At 43.3% G+C, this 18,304-nt stretch overlaps 1 protein-coding gene across 3 annotated transcripts in view; it reads right to left on the bottom strand.

Annotated features, from left to right (window-relative positions):
• Positions 1-18,304, bottom strand: part of ATP8A2 (ATPase phospholipid transporting 8A2) — a 636,199-nt gene that overhangs the window by 512,728 nt on the left and 105,167 nt on the right. The window contains exon 1 of one of the 3 annotated variants that reach the window (XM_037986898.2): positions 3,389-3,489. The exons of the other annotated variants lie outside the window; for them this stretch is intronic. The gene's annotated coding sequence lies outside the window, so the exon portion shown is untranslated. Of the gene's footprint in view, positions 1-3,388; positions 3,490-18,304 lie in introns of those variants that run through there. 3 annotated transcript variants of the gene reach the window in all.

Here is an 18,304-nt window from a genome sequence, read left to right as displayed (position 1 = left end):
AGCTAATCCATGCCTGCAGTGTAACACTGATGCACTGTTTTAATTGACTAAGACATTTAAAACCTTTGGTAAGTTTAAAGGTGTTATTTCAATGAGACAAATCTTACCTGCATATCCTATGATGGTACACCTGAATATTTCAATTACACCTTCAGAAAAGCTCTACAATAACATAATTGAGCTCATTCGAATTCTCTAGGGCAAACAAGAGCACTCTCTAGCAGTTTCTAATAACTTGTGTGGAACCTTGCTCACCCGATTGTGCCTTCCTTTCAAGTTCAGGGAAACAGGAATCTTACCGATCTGTACCACGCTCCCAGATAGGAAGGGAGCAGGCAATACACTTTTGGAGGGCACTTTGATAACTGTAAAATGAAGGATTTACGAGGAAACAATCTACTCTTCCCCCATGACACACACGCCTTGGTGAACGGTGGGGTTGTCATGTTTGGGGAGTTTCAGCTGTGCTGCCCTAGGACTAGGGGGTAGCATAGCCGTTCTCTGCCCTTGCTGTCTTCTCTGCCTGGTATCTTCCTCCCACCCTGCTCTACCTCCTCCTTCTCACATCTTAACACAATCATCGCCTCCACAGTAAGTTGCCCGTTGGTCTTCCCCCACCCTATCCCAACTTTTCCTCATGTCTCCTGTTTATTTTCTTAACAGCCCTTATTATAATCTGAAGTTATCTAGTTCTGTGGTTTACTGTCTGTTTTCCTAACTGAACCAGCTCAGGGAAGTACTCTACAAACATGAAATAAAAGAGGACACTGGAGAGGAGAACCAGTACGTGTCTTGGCAGAGTTTGAGATAATAGCCACACCATTCCTGAATGAACAGAACATGATGTCCCCAATGAGAAATTATTGGCATCCAACCTGGTAATTAATATATGCTCAGCAATTGACCTTTAAACAAATCTGCTAGATAAGCACCAACTCACAAAGGTGGAAACGCTCTCGAAGAAGGTGCTGACTGGCCCAGGCTCATGTAGCTACGCAATAGCTAAACCAAGATTCAACCCCCCAAACATGACAACACATGGTTCACCAACGTGTCTGTGTCATCAGGGCCAAGCGTGTCTGGCTCCAGATCTCATGTTCTGAAATATTCCACCAGATACAGATTCAGAACTTGGCATTATTTGTGAAGCAGGGTCTTACATATAGCTCTACCTGCAAGTCACACTCAGGACTCACCTCCCTCTTGGTTTGTTTCTGTGAGCAACACATTCACCTTTGCCAAGTCTTCCTTAAATGCTGCATTCAAGCTAGTGAGGGTTACTATACACTAAGGTCTGGGCCCATAGTTGGCCTGAGGGAGTACTAACATGTAATTAGGCCAGAATACAGGGCAACAATTGGCGTGGGATAGAGAATGGATCTTGGGGGCAGTTATCCCCTGCCACGTGGAGATTCTATTTTATTGTCAAATATAAGGAATCTCAGTTTTACTTTCCTTAGGCAAAGCGTCCATGTCCTCCTGGGTACTGATTAGAACAACACGTTAGCACTACTCTGTATATAAACAGTCTCCGGGTATGGGGCTCAGCGTCCTGCCTCCGAAGACGAAGCAGAGTGGCTAAAAGCATGAGCTCTGCCACTGCACTCCTGGGTCTGCCGTGAGCCCCAGGCTTGTTATTTAATCAGTCCGTGCCTCAATTTCATCACCTGCAAAATGGAAGTCAAGCATGGAGTTAATAGAAATAAAATGTTTCTAATGGCATCAGGGACATAGTATGTTCTCAACAAATGTTAGCTCTTCCCAATATTATTTAAACCCCTACACTCAATTTTTACTTGAATACATCTGCAGGGTTTAAAAAAAACTTTTCAGACTAGATTCATGCTATCTAATATCATCCTCTGAGCTTGGCTGAGGTAGGGTATTAACAGGATTATCCACATCGGCCAATTCTATCACCAAAAAGACCAGCTTAACTGTTAGGCACATCATTAGTAACAAGACCCGTCTGAGAGACTGAATCTGCAGTATCATTGGAGAATTTGTGAGAACCAGAAGAGATGTGCATGTGTAGAACAAGCATTCTGTGGAATGGGTGATCACGGAAGGACTCAAGTCCCTTTACAACGCAGAGCTTACTGATTTACTTCTATGATGAGAAATTTTAAAGGTGAAATATCAAATTCTATTAGTCAGAATCCACTATCTGAAAATCCAACCAGGCACACAAATATTGCTGCTGTATTTGCTGCCTTGATACTGATATTTTCCTCACAAACATCCACCATTCATAGTACAAGCACCTGTTTATCTCTCCGACACTGCAAGTCTCACCCTATTGACCATTAAATCCTAATAACGAGCATGACACCTGCCCCGTATTGGGTGCCCAAAATTTTCAACTCATATTCAGAGCACATGTGTCCACGTGTATGGGTAGACAGCATACAGATCAAGTGAAACGAGCAACAATTATAACGAACAAGTGCTCGACAATGAAAATCGTGTATTACTATTATTTATTCATTCATTTATTTTTTGAGACAGAGTCTCACTCTGTCACCCAGGCTGGAGTGCAGTGGCGCGATCTTAGCTCACTGCAAGCTCCGCCCCAGGGTTCATGCCATTCTCCTGCCTCAGCCTCCCCAGTAACTGGGACTACTGATGCCCGCCACCACTCTCAGTTATTTATTTTTTTTTCTTCGTACTTTTAGTACAGACAGGGTTTCACCATGTTAGCCAGGATGGTCTCGATCTCCTGACCTCGTGATCCACCCGCCTTGGCCTTCCAAAGGGCTGGGATTACAGGTGTGAGCCACCATGTCCAGCTGAAAATCTTATTTTTAAATAGTTATCTTCAAGAGGGGAGATAGACTAGGAAAAAGCAGTGGTCTAAATTATAGATATTTGCTTAGGTTGGCTTAACATACCTTCAAATTCTCCCATTAACGGAAAAATAAACTAACATTGCAGAATCAAACAAACATTCGTGAGCATTCATACATTAAAACAGCCTTTATTTTCCCCTGAAATCTGAAAAAGTATGGTCTAAACCAAATTAGATAGTGCAGACTCCATTTTCATTCAGCTATTAAACTTTTTATTTCCCGTAATAGTCAGGAATTTAATAGGCAATCAGTCCTAAAACTAACCATTCTTTTGAATGGTTAAATTAAACCTCAAAAGTACTCTGTGTTTAACTCAGTCTAAAATGTGTTAGAGTAAAATATGAAGCCTACAAATTTCACAGGAATAATAGCTCCTTTCATGACTTTAATCACACATAATATTCCTTCTGTTTTTGATACTACTAATGACCTACCTCAAACTTCAAAGAATTTCTCAAATCAGGTGATTGACCTGTGTTGATCATGATACATCACATATTGTGGACGCCCCACCACCTGCTCACATGAAGAGCACGCACCTGCAGGAGGTCCTCCGAGGGCCCCACAGTCTGCCGAGGGAGTCAGCCCCTGCACTTCGGTCTCATTACCACGACGGTCTCAACACTTCAGCACTGTGCCAGCCAAACACAAGCCGTGCCCAGAGTAGCTTTAGATCCAAAGGGCTGAATTAACACATCAACCCATGCAAGCAAATCATAGTACTGAGATTTCGCATTTCCTCCTGATATTTTAATAAGAATATGAAATACTCTAGTACAAAAGCACAGCAATGCATTCATCCAAAATGTGACCTGCATACAAAGGTCAACTCCGCCTGTGCCTCTCTAAGAGAACAAATTGTTCCTCTAAGTAAACAGGACTTTTTTAAAAATTCTGGGCTACTAGAGATCAGAGCACCTGATAATCATCAAGCCCTGTTAACCTTCCAATTTACTGATGATAAGGAAGACAACATTTCCTGAAAATCCACAGTGTTCTGGGCACTATGTTCATCATGTGTTTGTTTACTTGTATTTTTTTTTTTTTTTTGCATCATTTATTTAGCCTTCAAATATCCATCCTTTTTGCCAGTGAGGAAATCAAGGCCCCTTTAGATTAAGTCACTATTTTTTTCCAAATTTCCTAACCAAACTTTCTTTCAGCAATTAACTATAATGTGAAAAGAAAAAAATGTATTCTCTCCTCTTCAACTCAGATTTCATGCAGGGGTTCAAAATAAGCCAGAGGCAACAGGAAAATGATCAGCTGGTCTAACATCCAAGCTGGAGGCGGCATGTGAGCCAGGCGCATGAGACTCTCAGTTTCCCCAGAGCTGCTTCCATGTGCCAAGATGCTCCCAATCCTTTTTTTCCCACCCGGTCTCCTCTTCAACAATGATTCATTTTAATTACATAATTACATAAAGTCATTAATTGTAGGAATGGCTTCCTGCAATTAAACTTGATAAGACAGTCAAGCAAAGAAAGCCCACATCCTCACTTCTTCCACAGGACAGCACCTTTCAAAGAAGTCAGACAATACAGGCAGATGACCCTCGGGTGATTCGCGGGGAACATCTAGTTTCGGAGCATCTAGCCTGAATGTGCATGAGCCCTGGTGATGAGCGTTCTGGTGGATAAACTGCTCAGTTAGTGCTCCCTGCATAAAGATGAACAAGAATCCTGTTCTCTTTGTTCAAAGGGTTTCAATCCAGAAAGATGAAATATATTCAAACCAAGCAACTTGATGTGTACAGCTCAGATCAAGGTATACACCGTATGAAACTGTCAGAACACAGCCATGGGAAGTACAAAAGTGACTGTAAGCTATAAAAACAGACAGGGGTCTAGAGCAGTGGCTCAAGGCTGTAATCCCAGCACTTTCAGAGGCCAAGGCAAGAGGATTTCCTGAAGTCAGGAGTTTGAGACCAGACTGGGCAACACAGTGAGACCCCATCTCTTCAAAAAAAAAAAAAAGAAAGAAAGGAAGGCATGCGTGGTGGTGCATGCCTGTGGTCCCAGCTTCTTGGGAGGCTGAAGCAGGAGGAGGGCTTGAGGTCAGGAGTTGGAGCCTGCAATGAGCTACGATCGCACCACTGCACTCCAGCCTGGGTAACAGAGCAAGACCCTGTTTCTTAAAAAGCAAAAACTAAACCAAAAAGCCAGATAGGTGGGAAGAGAGCGCAGAGAAAAGGTAAGGAAGGGTCCCTCCACCTCTATCTGTGCTTTCCAGCTTTTCTCCACACAAGACTCACAACCCCACAACACCTCATCCAGTCCTCATCAACCCTTCCAGATCCAGTCCTACTGCTTCTCGGACTCATTCGACCCCCTTCCCAGCATCTTACACAGGCCATTTCCAAGGCAATGTCACACTCTGGCCTTTCCTGAACAAAGACAGGTGGTAAAGTGGGTTGGAAGAAGCCCAGCCCCACCCTGGAAGGGCAGCAGCAGGAAGTTATAACTGGAACGTTGTCGACTTCCTGTTCTTGTTGTGTTTGCCTAAATGTCCTCGACGTCCTCAGGAACAACACCCAAGGTGGGCTCACATAGGCATTTGGTTTGGGAGGTAGTTGGCCACAGGGAAATCTGCAGAGACACCTAATTCAGACAGTTTAAGAAGCAGAATCTTAAACAGATTTGAGAGGCAAGAGATGTGGAGAGAAAGCAAGCTGTCACCCAAGGGCTGCTAGCCAGCAAAGGGCCTCCAGGGAACTAGAAGGACATGGCAGAGCTCCGGGCTAGACCCCTAGGTCTGTGTGACTTTGTTGACATCACCGCGAAAAAAGAAATTACAAAGTCGAATTCGCCCACAGCTAGAAGGATTCGGACAGAAGGTGTCCAAAACAGTAAAAGGGAAGATGCTGTTAACTGTGTTTGAAAACAATTATAAAAATGTCAGAAGCTTCAAATCAGTTTTTATCCTTATGTTTTCAGTGTTTTAAACACAGATGAAGGCCCTGTGAATCTCAGAACAGCAGCAAAGCGCTTCTAAAATATAGATGCAGATACCACAGAGCCTACCCCTCATAAAAACAAACAAGCAGGCAAACAAACAGAAAAGCAGGCTGTGTCCCCACAGTTTCCTCTCTTTTCATATAATCCTTCCTACATTCATCCCTGCCAAACAGGCTTTCATACCCTTTGCAGCATGGCTTTGTTCCCAGGAAACTAATAAGATATTTATGAATGTTTCAATATTGGCAGCAGGAGTCTCTGCAGTGGCAGAAAGGTCAAAGCGATCCCTCCAACTACCCCCACCGCCCGCCTTGGCGATTACATCTACTATACACACAGTTAAATGCAGCAGACCCAGACTGATCTTTTCCTTGTAATTTTTTTAATCACCAAAGGATTAAAAATCAGAAGTACATTATTCAACACAGCAATTCTAACAGTCATTGACCCACATGTGTTTTCTGATGTCACCTAGGTTCTCCGTGCCACAGACCTTGGACAGCTCCCTCTCCCATGCCCACACTGGCTGTTCCAACCCTTCTCTTTCCTCAAACTCTCCACCCTACCCCAGCCCCTTCACTTTGAGCACTCTGCCTCCTCCCTATTTCATGGGGCAAACTGGAGCTTTAGAGTGGACATGATCGACCTCGACACCCACACACACAAACCGACCCCCTAAGCTCTCTCCACCCTATTGATAAAGAAGTCTCTCTTCTTCTTGTCCAAGTCAATAAACATTGCACCTGAGCTCAGCCGCTGGCAGCCCTCCTTTCCTGGTTAGCCCCCACAGCTCTCAGGGCTCTGTGCAACCTCCCCTCCACACTCCTTTTCCTGACCCTGAAACAGAGATCATCCCTGAGGTTTTCTGCCTTTGGTCTTTATGCAATGCACTGAGCCATCTTTTCCACGTACGGCTGAAATTGTCACCAGTGTACTCATCAGATGGTTATCAAATTCACCCCCAGCTTGGATGTCTACCACAAGCTCTGTCCAGACCAGCATATTTAACTTCTCTGGATACACCTGCCTGAATGTCCACAGACTCTGCAAGGTCAACGTGATGACAACTGATGTCTTCACTTCCAGTTCCCCCACATGCTTAGTAATCCCACAACGAGCTTCCTCAACCAAGCCAAAGAGTTGAGAAAACAGCAAGGAAGCAAAAATAAGAAGCATAAAACAAAAAATACCCTACCAGAAAGTTACAACAACAAATGGTTTAAGCGCCCCCATCAAATGAAAAAGGATCTCTGTGGGGATTTTCTTATGCAACCTCAAAAAATCAAAAACAAAGTTATGAGTAGTTGTATAACACAAACATGAGCAAAAAGGAAGGAAAGGTTAAAATAGTAACGTCACCACCAAGTTTAAGACGGAAATAATCAATGAGTATAAGGCCAGAGTAAAAATTACAGCCACATTACCACCAGTGTGGTATACTTTATTTTACATAAAATTAAATTTTACTCAAAATGTAAATTATGTTTTATACGAAAACATGTAAAACAAAATTCACAAGCAAATGGACCAAGAAAGTTGTAACAGGAGACTGATGCTATTATCAAACTGACTAATTGGACAAGCTAAAAATACAGATTGAAAAAATGTAATTAAAATGTCTAAACAAATGAATTTTGGAGCCTATGGAGAATACGTCTTCCTTCCAAGCACAATGGGAAACCTGGAATAAGTTCCTTGCTCCTCATGCAGGCACTAAAGCAATGGCGAATGGACCGCACATCATTGGACCACCTCCACGTCTTGCCAGTTTCTTCTTTTGCAAAAGGAAACCGGGCCCCACATGCCTCAGACACTCCAAAAGGCAGGGGCTGCAGTCACTGTAATAACGAGCCAACAGGTAATGGAAACGCCTTCCTCACCATGGTCAGGGCACAGCTTAGGGTCCATTCAGCCACAGGATTTCAGAACTGGGAGAGACCTTGACAACTCTCATTCAAGCCCTTCCCTTCACACAGGAGGAAACTGAGGGCTTGTAAGATGCAGTGCTACATCTACAGAAACATGATGACATGGGATGGGAGGAGCCGCACTCAAAGGTTAGGAACAGTGGGAGGGTCCAGACCAGGTCAAGGCTGGGCTTCTTGTGATGATGGCTGAGGGCGGTAATGTCCCCAGTGTGTTTGACACCAAGAGAATTTTTTTTCGTAAGCAATTCCCTTCTCTATGTGGCAAAATTTCTTTCAGTGATAACTATAAAGAACATAAAATTGACCAACAAAGAAACAAACAGCAAAAATAGTCCTTATTAAACTTGCATCTAGGCCAGGCGCGGTGGCTCATGCCTGTAATCCCAGCACTTTGGGAGGCCCAGGAGGGTGGATCACCTGAAGTCAGGAGTTCAAGACCAGACTAGCCAACATGGTGAAACCCCACCTCTACAAAAATACAAAAATTATCTGGGCATGGTGGCAGGTGCCTGTAATCCCAGTTACTCGGGAGGCCGAGGCAGGAGAATCGCTTGAACCCAGGAGGCAGAGGTTGCAGTGAGCCAAAGTCGCACCATTGCACTCCAGCCTGGGCAACAGAGTGAGACACCGTCTCAAAAACAAACAAAACTGCATCTACTCATGCCAGTAAATAAAATAATAAAAATTTTATAGTCCAAAAACAGAGAAAAAAGCACAAGTATTTATTCAATGGTTTTTATATCTATCTATGTAGCAACTCGAACTTTGATCCTTTGGTTACAGACTGATACAATATTGATGTCATTAACTGGCAAGTAACTAATAAATGAAATCTAACAAAACCAATGCTCTGTCAAAGGTATAAACACCTACTAAGTCATACCACTAATGTCACATTTTCTTTTCTTGACTTGGTCTTCAGTTTAAAAACAATGAATAATTATGAATGAATTTCAATTGTAAGAATCTAGGGAAAATGTACCAGACTAAAATATGCGCTTACCAAACAAAATATCATACCCTGCAGTTCATATTCTGTTTTGCTGTCTTAAATGTTAGATATAAAAACCCCCACGTGGTCACATAAAATGACAGAATTGAAGTAACTCAAGTTCTACTTTCTTAGTGTTTATAAACACTGTGCTGTCACTATTTCATAGCTACTGTTTAAACTCAGGTGCTGGGCATGGTGGCTCACACTTGTAATCCCAGGACTTCGAGAGTCTCTGCTAGAAGGATCACTTGAGGCCAGGAGTTCAAGACCAGCCTGGGCAACACAGCGAGACCCCCATCTCTACAAAATAATCATAAACAAGTACATAAACTAACTAACTGACTAACTCAGGAATATGTAGCACCATGGGGCTCCTGGAGAGCACTGTGTCCAAAGGGAACTCCAGACCTGTCCTAACTCTTAGGATCTTGCTCTCAAAATGCACACATACAGTTCAGTTGGTTGTAGGCACTGGAGACAGAGTTAACTGGGACTGCTCCTAATGGATTTCCAGGTAGAATATAATGGTCACTTAAAAGAAATAAATCAAGTCCAACAGCGCTTTAAAAAAAGAAAAAGTAAATAAAATAAATATGTGCTACATTGAAGAAAATATATGTGTATATTTTACATATGTATATACTATATATGCTGTATATGTATGTGAAATCTTTAAAACTAGCCAGGCTTGTGACTGTAATCCCAGCAACTTGGGAAGCTGAGGTGAGAGGATCACTTAGGGGCAGGAGTTTGAGACCAGCCTGGGCAACACAGCAACACAGCAAGATCCTGTCTCTAAACTTTTTTTTAAAATTAGTCACGCATGGTGACATGTGCCTATATTCCCAGATACTTGTGAGGCTGAGGTGGGAGAATTCGAGGCTGTAATGAACTATGATTGTACCATTGTACTCCAGCCTGGCCCACAGAGTAAGATCTCCTCTCTAAAAAAAAAAAAAAAAACAAAACAAAAAAACAGCAATTATTTAGAATTTAGTCCAAATGAAGCCTTTTGCAGGGAGGAGAATGTTACTGCTGGTACATGGGGATAATTAAAAGGGGATGGACTTTTCGTGAGTTTTATTGTGTGTACCTTCTGATTGCCTGTACCTCAGGCAGATCACTCCCCCTTGCACCCCACATCAGCCTTTGGTGCTCACTGACTGTAGGAACTCAGGCAACTTACGTAACTCTTTCTGGTGTGTTTCCTCATCTGTGCCATGGAGATGCCAGCTGGGACTGGCTCTGCCTCACATCTGAGGCTCCTGGAGGACTGCAGCCTCAGGCGTGGGAGCCCCGGCTCCCGGCCCGTCCGTGCTGTGCTCCGCGAGGAGAGTTTCTAAGGAAAGTGCTGTGGGAATGAAAGCTACACGGGGCAGCCCTGTGAAGAGTGAAGCACCTGCCTTATGGCCAGGAGGCTACTAGGAGTTTCTCTCCCGTAACTCTTCTTTAAGAGGCTAAGGGCATGAGCCGGAGGGCAGGGAGGAAAAAGGGGCCACGAACTTAGCTATGGAAATGGATCGTTCAACATGCGTGTTCTCTACCACACTTCCCTTACTCAAATATACTCGAAAAGCGAAGGAGTAACCTTGCAGGCAGAGCCCTCGATTTTCCACCACTGCGCTGTAACTCCAAGCACCAAGACAGTATACACCAGCTACTACAAATAAATTTGTTGAACACCCTTTTAAACCTTGACCAACATAAATGACTAAGGATGCCAGCTGTCACATTAAATCCCAAATGTACCTCTATTTGAGGGTAGACATCCATCTGCCAAGTCTGAAGAAATCGGCATTAAAAGCATGTAACTCGGCAGCCCCCTTTTAGTTTACAGAGGAAAGTACATCATCAACACTACACAATACATCAATTTCCAAGGCATAAGTAACCGCACATCACCATGGGGGTTCTACTTTGTTCAATAAGCAATTAAGTGTGAAGGGATATCTGAGAACAACACATTAAGCCAATTCCCATTTTCTGTTCAATTCTGACCTTCCCTTGCAGAGCGCAGTCCTGCAGCCAAGCTTTTCCACTTCCCATTGGCAGGGACTGTGCGCCATGCTGGGAGGATGCGAGGGGAAACAGACAGATTTTGGCATCAAGGATGACACAGCAGAGCAGGAGAGTCAGAGATGGATAAAAATAGATGTGGTGCTGCATGCTAAGTTCCCGAGCAAAAGAGTCTGAGAAATGCTGCGGCACAGAGGGGCCGCCTCCGCCTGCAAACGGTGGAGATGCAGGACGAGGAAGAAAATACTGCTCACAGAGCTGCGACCTGAGCCTGAAAAGACAGGGCCCTCCAGGAGGACGAACTTGAGTAGGTTAGGAGATAGTGTTCCAGGGAATGTGCCGTGATGAAAGGCTGCAGCCAGACACAGGAAGAGGAGCCTGGGGAGACAGTGCGGTAAGCCGGGAACAGAACGAGAGTGACCTTGTGTATCTTACTGGAGACAAAAGAGAAGTAGCGGTCCCTCAACAGGGAGAATCACCGTGCCTTGGCTGTTTTAGAACGATAACCACCAGCAATCGGGAAGATGAAAGGGAAACCCTGTCACAGGTGCAGACACCAGAGACTGAACCAGCACCAGTGCCATGAAAATGATCCACTCGACAAAAAAGCGGATCTGGTTTAAAATCTGCACCCACCCCACCAAGCGTCCTCCTGGGCACTACAACTCTGCACCCTGGTCCTGGTGTATCCCAACCTAGCCAGGGTCATCAGGGAAAGACGCGAATGGTAAAGTCAACCAGACAGCAGAAATGGGGGGTGGGAGGTGGGGGAGTCATCTGAATTTCCTTTAAACATTTATACCTATTTTTTAAAAGTGGTGCTTACTGTGGTACACAGCAAGACATGAGATAAAGCATAGAAAAAGGACAAAAACACTCCAAAAATGACCATGTGATAGAGTACTAAGACTCCTTCTGGTTTTTCTCTTTTTGAGACGGGTGTGGCTCTGATGCCCAGGCTGGAGTGCAGTGGCATGATTTTGGTTCACTGCAACTTCCACCTCCCAAGTAGCTGGAACTACAGGCACATGCCACCACACCCAGCTAATTTTTGTATTTTTCAGAGAGATGGGGTTTTGCCATGTTGCCCAGGCTGGTCTCGAACTCCTGAGCTCAAGCAATCCTCCCACTTCAGCCTCTCAAAGTGCTGGGATTACAGACATGAGCCATCATGCCCAGCCAAGACTCCTTGTAATGATAAAGTTTTAATTACTACGTCAACGAGCAATAAGACTATTACATGAGGGACCTGGAGGAGTCAAATACACAGGGACAGAAAGTTGAACGGTGATTGTCAGGGGCAGGGGGAGGAGGAACAGGGAGTTGTTTAACAGGGACAGAGTTTCAGTTTTGCAAGACGAAAAGCTTTCTGGAGATGGGTTGCACACCAGTGTGAATATCCTTAAAACTACTGAATCGTATACTTAAATATAATAAAGAAGATAAATTTCATGTTATGTGTATTTTACCACAATAAAGAGAAAAAAGAAAGAAAAAAGAAAAACAAGCCTACAAACAGGGTGGGATATACGATATTTACGGCCACTGTACTGTGTTCTAGGCATTCTTGCATCTGAAATCTCATTTAGCTTCCTGACATGCTTTCTAGGGAAGCATGCTTCCATCAAACAAACAAGGAAAGTCAGGCTCAGCGAAATCATGGACTTGACCTAAGGTCATTCAATTGGTCCCTGGTGGAGCCAAGACTTCCGTACCTGTTATCTTTTGTTCCTCATACTACAGCTAATTACCCTCCCACTCGGGCTATTACAAAAACAAAAACAAAAAAGAAAGAGAGAAAGATTACACTGCAAGTTTTTTCCATCACACGTTTAATAATTTAAAGTTCTCCATGATAACCTCAGGCAAACTAGAATTAATCTTCAAAATCAGGTTAGTGCAAAAAGGAAACATTTCTAGTTTGTTCCTGAAACACATTCATCCTATTCGATATGCACCTTACCTTTTAATCTCTACTAATGCAAGTCAAAACCTGGTTTTTTTGTAAAACTCAAGTGGTACATTCCAAAATTGGTGGGAGAGTTATTGTCAAACACACTATCTAAAATGCAAATGACAGCAATAGCAGAATTTATAAAGCACTCAGTAAGGTGCTGTTTTAAGTGCCTTATGCATATTAACTCATTTAACCTTCACAAAATTCCTATGAACTATGCATCATTACATGAGGGTGACAGCAGATGAGGACCACCTTCAACAAAATCACCAGGAATGCTGACTGCAAACAGAAATCAGAGCCCGCCCCAGACCAAATGAACCTAGATTTTTCTTATGCAATGTAAGGCTAAAAATAAAATACCTGATCTATATATCACGGATTCGCCAACCAAGTTACCTTTATATGCACAAAACAGAAAATGAGAGGTATGTGACAGCCTGTGGAATAAAAACATGCCAAGAATGAGAACGGGAAAGAAAAGTAAATACTAGCACTGACATCATTCTGCAAAGACTCCACAAAATTGTATTTGAGAATTTTATGGAGAACATAAACCTTGGCAAAAAGGTTTTACAAAACAATTCACCTTTTTAGTCAGAGACTGTCTTTCAAGTCTTACTAAGCAGATAATACATCTTAGAAGTTACTACATAGCTCGTCACTTCTACAGAACTCAGCCACAGCTCTATTTGTTATATTGTTACTACTAATATTTTTAATTGAGACAGGGTCTTGGTCCGTCACACAGGCTGGAGTGCAGTGGTGCAATCTCAGCTCACTTTAACCTCTACCTCCCAGGCTCAAGCAATCCTCCACCTCAGCTTCCCGAGTAGCTGGAACCACAGGCATGCACCACCATGCTCAGCTAATTTTTTGTACTTTTGGTAGAGATGGAGTTTCACGATGTTGCCCCCGGCTGGTCTCAAAATCTGAGCTCAGGTGAACCACCTGCCTCAGCCTCCCAAAGTGCTGGGATTACAGGTGTGAGCTATCACACCCAGCCTCTATTTGTTATATTATAACAATTATTCCACGAGCATATGTGGAGCCATGTTGATGCTGTCCTAATTTTAAAATATTCCATGTATTTCAGAAAGTAAGCAGCACATAAGTTTCTTTTAATGGGCTACATATTCTGACTGCCTTCATTTTTTCTAATGGTAGTATTTCAAAATATCAAAATTAATCATGCCCCTTAACACAATAGTTCAAAAAAATGATGCATAATCAATCTATCTTCAGGATATATAAGAAAGCATACTTGGCTGTGAAGAATGCTAAATCAGTATCTTTTTTTTTTTCTTTGCAGTTGCAAGATTTAATAGAGTGAAAACAGAACTCCCATACAAAGGGAGAGGACCCAAAAAGGGTAGCTGTTGCCAGCTCGAATGCCTGGGTTTATATCCCAATCAATATCTTTAAACTATTTATATAAAAAGTAGTATGGTTTAAAATCCAAGTCAGCTAACTTTCTTATAATCTACTATTCTAAAATCTTTACAAATATCACAGGTTGATTTCTATAAAAAACATAGTTAACTCTGTAGCAAACACCAGCACTGAATTGAAAACAGTTTCTTGTCTACTTAAGTGCATGACACATGATAAAAAAAAAAAGTTTGGAATACTGCATTGCACATGGCACCCATCAACCATCCATAGAAAATACTAGCAAAGGGACCATAAAACTAGACATAGAAGGACCCCAGAAGGTGAACTAGACACATGAAAACACTGTCAGCAGGTAACAGATAGTCTCCAGCTTTCTCAGCATTTCCTCAGACTTCGTACATACTAACGTGGAGTTTTGGAGTTTGGGGGTACAATTTTAGGGGCAAAAAATTGAAAGCTTTTCCAACTCTCATTTGAATTTTTGTTGAGTATAGGAGCAATGTTGTCAATTGGTGGAATAAGAAAACTCACTCTTTCCAAGCGATGTAACAGAAGACCCAACAACACATGAGGAGGCCACATACGCTCCCTAGGACAGCCCTGAAGAGTCATCTCTATAAATGAGTCTATGACTACCAAACTCAACATTAAGAGAACTACTAAATTCCTGACAGTTCAATACTAACTCAAATATGATGTGAGAACTAACGTTTTGTTATAGTGATTAAACATGTTTGCAGTTGTTACGGGTCCACTGCCGCTTATGTGTCGGCCACAGTCTAGAACCACTGTCTGGGATTCACAGGAAGCCTCAATGTAGGGGAAGAACCTTCACCACTCACTCACTGTGGACTAGAATGATTTTCCAGGTGAACTGGTGTGTCCCTCAGGAAGACAGATGTTCATGTGTAGGCCCGGTGAATTATAAGGGTTGAAAGATATGGCATGTGCCTATGTGTGTACACATTTACATAAAGCAGTGGAAGGAGGTTGGTAAAAGTATGAGAAGAAATCTTCCCTTATGTTATTTTCTGTCTTGGAGTTTTTTGACCTTCCAATGTCCACAATGTTTGGCTTACAAATAGGACTAACCCATGTACAGAGAATAATGGTGGTACCTCCCCAATACACACACACGTGCACTATCCTGTACTTAAAATTACTTCCTCTGCTATGTCTAATCTTATACAGTGAAAAAAACTTTGTTAAAATAGGTGTAGTGTTGAAACCGCATGACAGCTGGCAGTCAAAACAGTGATACTGAGAGAAGTTCATATTTCTGCCTCACCACAGCATCTTCATTATGTGAAATCATTCAACTTACTCTGGTACATCGATGTTAGAACCGTTAATGAATTCTAATTTGTAAAGGTAACATTAAACATGAGTATGAGGCAGTTTTAACAAGGCTGAGTACTAGAGAAACAATTGTGATACTACTCAGCAAATGGCCTTACTGTTTTAAAATACAGAGCTCTATTTTTAAACTGTCAAGCCTGGTAACATGTTTCATATGCTAGACAGCAATACTTTCAAAACTTCCACCTTTCACTCGGATCAAAACAGAAGAGTCATATCTTTTATTCAATAATTTAAAGAATATTCCCGCTGGGTGCGGTGGCTCAAGCTTGTAATCCCAACACTTTGGGAGGCTGAGGCAGGTGGATCACTTGAGGTCAGGAGTTCAAGACTAGCCTGGCCAACATAGTGAAATCCCATCTCTACTAAAAATACAAAAAAAAATTAGCAGGGCCTGCTGGTGGGCGCCTGTAGTCCCAGCTACTCAGGAAGCTGAGGCAGGAGAATCACCTGAACCCGGGAGCAGGAGGTTGCAGTGAGCCAAGATCGCACCACTGCACTCCAGCCTGGGCAACAGAGTGAGACTCTGCCTCAAAAAAAGAAAAAATTTTTAAAAAAAATAATATTCCTTTATGTCATTGAATCTACAATTAAGTATTCAGTTTCCATATTATGCACAGTGCCAAGTTCCTCAGAGATATTCAAAGCAGAGCCCCACAGAGCCAAAAAGTTGGTTGTCCCAAACAAGATGGAAGGGAAAAAGGAGGGAGGGTAGAAAGACACAGATGTAGACTTCATAGTTGCAATTCAATAAAACTCTAGTCATACATGTGGGTCAAGTTTAAGGTTTTAACCATTCTATGATAAAGAATCTTGGTGTTTGTTCGCGGGAGGAGGTGTCAGTGAATTTAATGTGAATTTATATGCAACTGTGTTCTTTCACGACACCGAAAGAAGAAGCCAGTATCTTGATTCAACACCAATCCACACATGCACACTCAAACACATTTTAGACTCGCCTTATGCTCGCAGTCCAGCCTGCTTGCTCCTAGCAGTTACAGGCTAGAAAATATATACGTACAAAAGACCCTAATGCCCAAAACGTACTTTGTGATTCTTCAGCCTGCATATTTCTCCTCTTGGCAACGTATAACTCTCGGGCAGAGTAATACGCAAGTCCACTTCCCTTTTCCCTGAGTCACAGCTTATAATTGATTGTTTTGGTTATCAACGAATTGGAGAGCAAAATGAGCGGCAAAGAAGAACAACATTCGTAATAACCAGTTAACTGGTGGCACTGAGCAACTCCGTGTGAGTCTGTGAGCTCTTACACAGTGCGGCCTTAAACAGCAACATTCTCATCTAATTACTTTTTTCTTGTAGAGATAGGGTCTCACTAAGTTGCCCAGGCTGGTTTCAAATTCCTGACCTCAAACAATCTTCCCGCCTTGGCCTCCCAAAGTGCTGGGATTACAGGCGTGAGCCACTGTGCCCAGCTGTTCTCATCTAATTCTCACCATGCTACAAGCGATGACATTATTCTACTTCCAGTTTACTAACTGGAGTATCTTGAAACCAAACAGATCTAGAGGTAGAGAAAGATCTGTCAAAAGTTTGGTGTCTCTCCAATAGAGCCAGTGCTGCCCCCACCTTGCTGGAGGAAGGAGCTCCTTCATGACGCAGCCAATAGAGGTCGTCCCCTATACGTGTATCTCTGCTTCCCCGGGTGGTCTCATACTGGGGTGAAAGGGGCTTTCTGTTATTCTGAGGTCAATCACCTTGCCCCAACCCACAGTTCAAAATAGTTCAAAACAAAACTCAGAAACACAAGAAACAGCATGAACGCCTTCCCCGTCACGAACACTGGAACCTGGGAATCACGCTTGCCTAGTGCTGTCCACTCACAGCCCCTCTGCTAACCACCCCGAGTGATTCTCTTCTCCTGCAGCAGTACAGCCCTGCGCCTCTTCCTGGGCAATGACGGCAGCCTCATGTGCTTATTCCAAATGCCGAGCAGGCGGCCGCGCACCTCAAACCCGAGTACTATCACTTTGTCACTTGGCCCGTAAAAGCTTTTCCTGGCTACGGCAGCCCGTCTCCAGTAGCCTGGCCTTTCACAGCACTTTGTCCATCATCCCTTCTGTATTAGTCTGTTTTCACGCTGCTGATGAAGACATACCCAAGACTGGACAATTTAAAAAAGAAAGAGGTTTAATTGGAATTACAGTTCCACATGGCTGGGGAAGCCTCACAATCATGGTGGAAGGCAAGGAGGAGCAAGTCCCATCTTACATGGATGGCAGCAGGCAAAGAGAGAATGAGGAAGACGCAAAAGTGGAAACCCCTGATAAAACCATCAGATCTCATAAGATTTATTCACTACCACGAGAACAGCATGGGGGAGACCGCCCCCGTGATTCAATCATCTCCCACCAGGTCCCTCCCACAACACATAGGAAATATGGGAGTTACAATTCAGTATGAGATTTGGGTGGGGACACAGAGCCAAACCACATCACCTTCTTCTTCCACATCTTTTCCAGGAAGATACACATGGCCATTACACTCTTCTGCACCTCTGCACGTGGGGTTCCCCATGTCTGGCCTGCCCTCCCCACCAAGCCCCACCCAAGTTTCCAGGCTGACTCCTACTCATCTTTCAGGCCCAGCTCATTGGTCTCTACCAGCAGCTTTGCCCCATCCTTCTACTTTCCCACCCCTGCAGTGCTGCCACTAACCACACACCCCCAATTATTGACAGAGAGGGACTGCAATGCTTACCTCACATATACCAAATGTAGGATTACGAATGATACTTAAGGAACAAGACTTATGATCAGTCGCAGAGTTCCTGGGGCCTAAAGTAAAAGTCAGACCGGGTCTGACCAGATGGCTTTCCTCTAAGGAAG

The sequence above is a fragment of the Chlorocebus sabaeus genome, chromosome 3 (genome assembly GCF_047675955.1).
Source record: "Chlorocebus sabaeus isolate Y175 chromosome 3, mChlSab1.0.hap1, whole genome shotgun sequence".
In the NCBI taxonomy this organism is placed as follows: domain Eukaryota; kingdom Metazoa; phylum Chordata; class Mammalia; order Primates; family Cercopithecidae; genus Chlorocebus; species Chlorocebus sabaeus.
Note: the sequence above shows the minus strand (reverse complement) of the source record. Positions and strands in the feature narration are given on the sequence as shown.